This window comes from Ammodytes marinus, assembly GCF_949987685.1.
Source record: "Ammodytes marinus genome assembly, contig: scaffold_255, whole genome shotgun sequence".
Taxonomy (NCBI): Eukaryota; Metazoa; Chordata; class Actinopteri; order Uranoscopiformes; family Ammodytidae; genus Ammodytes; species Ammodytes marinus.
In genome coordinates, this window is record NW_027648549.1 from 36,364 (window position 1) to 40,000 (window position 3,637).

Consider the following 3,637-nt stretch of genomic DNA (forward strand, 5'->3'; position numbering starts at 1 on the left):
GGCCGCATGAAGTAGGACATCCGGGTACTTCTAACCATCCTAAATCTGGCCACAAGAATCGGGACATCCTAAATCTTTTTTCTACCATACTATATAGTAGAAAGTATGCGATTCGGAACGCAACCTAGGTTTAGAAATGAAAATACACTTAGGACAAGAGGAACACTGAACAAAATCTATTATTTAAGTTTTTCGTTTTATAAAGATAAATCCTTAGTGCATAAATTATTGTTTTAACTGGAATGTGCATAATTAATAAATATAACATAAAGAGACAAGATGTATAGTGTAGTTTCAAAGTAGCCTGGTCCTACCAAACCATCGTACTTCATTTAGCCTGGTGCTACCAGACCATCGTACTTCATTTAGCCTGGTCCTACCAGACCATCGTACTTCATTTCATTTGTACAGAAGGTCTGGAATCGCTCAATTGACAAACGCTACCCCACTTGAAGGACGGGTGTCTGTTGAAGTTTAAAACTATTGGATCTGCCCAGTGCCACTCTGGATCTGCCAACCAATCGCATGACGTTTGGTCGTGACGTATGTCATGCGCCGGCTTCTGACTACAAGTGAAACTGGCGCACGACCTCAACGTCATTGTTCTCAGCCACTCCCTCTGTTCACTGATTGGACCGGTGAAAAATCTGGCTGAGAAAACCCACGAATATACCGCGGACTCAGACTGACTACTGAAGGGAGATGACAATTGAGCGGAAGTAGGCAGGTGGGCGGTGCCAGGCTAGTATTTGGGCGACTGTGGCTCAGGTGGTAGAGCGGGTCGGCCGATGATCAAAGGGTTGGAGGTTCGATCCCCGCCCTGCCACTTGTGTCATAGTTGTTGTGTCCTTGGGCAAGACACTTCACCCACCTTGCCTCGTGTGAATGTCGATAGTTAGCCTGCTATCGGTGTATGAATGTGTGTGTGAATGGTAACGTGTAAATGGGAACAGATCTCCCTTGAAAAAGAGTCTTCGGACTCAATGGGATTTACCTGTATAAATAAAGGTTAAAAAAAAAAAAAGAAAAAGTATCACAGTACAAAATGAATGAGTATGAATACCATCAGCAGTATGTGTTTGATGACAGAGGCCTTAAGGTTACATCGCAGCCCAGAATAAACATTACATTTGGATGTTCAGTTACATAATATTATCCCGTAAAGCGTTTCACTTATAGTGCATAATATACAGACGTAGTATATACTATATATAAGGCCCAAAACTACACACAATTTAGCCTTGTTTTCCCATTACAGAGGACCTGAGCGGATATAAAAAAAATTAGAACTTCATATGTATGTTGGTGCAGGAAAAAAAAAAACTAGAAAACTACGGTGGCCCTGAGTGATCAAAACACTGCAACTTAAAGGTGCAGTCAGTGATTCTGGAGAACAATTGATGTCCGAATCACTTTTTGTCCAAATCAGTGAATATCTCCTCATGATCCGCTACCCGTTTTACAATCTGATGTTAATACACAGCCTAGGCTCTGTAAACTGGTATGTAAACAAAGGGAGACACCGTAGCTTGCAACAAGCCCCTTTACAGAGCGTAGGCTGTGTATTAACACTGGATATTTTTCAGGACCCACACAGTACAGACAGGTAGCGGATCATGAGGAGATATTCACTGATTTTGACAAAAAATGTATCTTGACAACAAGCGTTCTCCAGAATCACTGACTCCACCTTTAAGTTGCATTGCATTGAACTCTAAGGGCCACCGTAGAAAAAAAACAAAACAAGAATGTCATGTATTTCATAACAAACACATTGGTTTCCTCCAATTAGTTCAGTTTGTAGCAAGATGCAGTTTCTTCTCCTTCTTTGACATCTTAAAAGGTAGAGAAGTCTTCTGAAATCCCAAGAGGAGACCGGCGTACATTTCCACCCCAAAGCAAAACCTCCTATCAGCAGCAAAGCGCCCACTGTATTGATCTACTTAGGGTCCGGGCATTACTTCCAAGCATTTCTTCAACCCTCTTGAGTCCGCGTTGGTTTGTGAGTCATTTCAGCTCAGTTAAAGGTTCAATATGTTTTCACAGGAGCTATATGGTGGGTGGGTGGGCGTGTGCGTGTGCGTGTGTGTGTGTGCATGTACCTGCAATTGTACATGCATGCACTCACTCACTCACTCACTCCACACTCTCACTCTCGTACGCACGCACGCACGCACACGCACGCACACACACACACACACACACACACACACACACACACACACACACACACACACACACACACACACACACACACACACACACACACACACACACACACACACACACACACACACACACACACACACACACACACACACACACACACACACACACACACACACACACACACACACACACACACACACACACACACACACACACACACACACACACACACACACACACACACACACACACACACACACACACATTTCTAAACCAAAAGCTGTGTTGGGAGAAAAATACATTCTCGTTGTCAATATGTTTGTTCTACTGGCTCATTAGGAAACACACACACACACACACACAGACACACACACACACACACACACACACACACACACACACACACACACACACACACACACACACACACACACACACACACACACACACACACACACACACACACAGACGCACACAAAGGAACAACATGTTGATCAAGTTTTCCGTGACCATTCGTAACATTGTTCCGTGTTTTGGCAGCTCGTTCGGTGCATTTCCTTCTCCTTCCAAAACCACAATCGAAGGCCGTCCCAAAACCACATATTACTGTATTACCATTTTACAATATGTCCCTTTGTGTAGTCAAAAATTCTCCTTGGGATATGTGTTTTTTTGGGGCTCCATTTTGGGGGGCGTCCCAAATTCCAAGATATGTTTTTTTTGGACGCTGTATGTTTTTTTTTTCTTATTTTTTCTTCTGGGGTGCGTTCCAACTCATACGCAGGTCCCTTGGTGGTGCACAGTGTGTTTGCGATGCTTCAGTCCCCCTCTGTCTTTGAAGTCCATGGCACGATGTTGGGATGTGTCCACCAGAGCGCTGGCTATTGCAATGCCTAGAAGACACACACACACACGCACAGAGACACACACACGCACAGAGACACACACACGCACACACACACACACACACACACACAGAGAGAGAGACACACACACACACACACACAGATACAGAGAGAGAGAGAGAGAGAGAGAGACACACACACACACACACACACACACACACAGAGAGAGATACACAGAGATACACACACACACACACACACACACACACACACACACACACACACACACACACACACACACACACACACAGAGTTAGCAAGAGAATTATGTAACTGGTGTTCTTTTAGATGTAGTTCCCTCAAAGCACTGCATAGTTTTTTGATTTTATAACATGCAGCCATTCGAGTTGAAGCAAAGGTCAATCCATTAAGTTGATATATATGACGTAGTTATGGCTCAACAATGACCACCTGTGCTATTGTAATGAAATATACAGATACATATGCATTCAATATTCTTCTAAAATTAAGATTTCATCACTTGATATGTCCCCATCAAATCTAAAATGTAAGTTGAATGCCAAACAATTACTTGTCAACAGACCCAAAGATGCCAACACTGA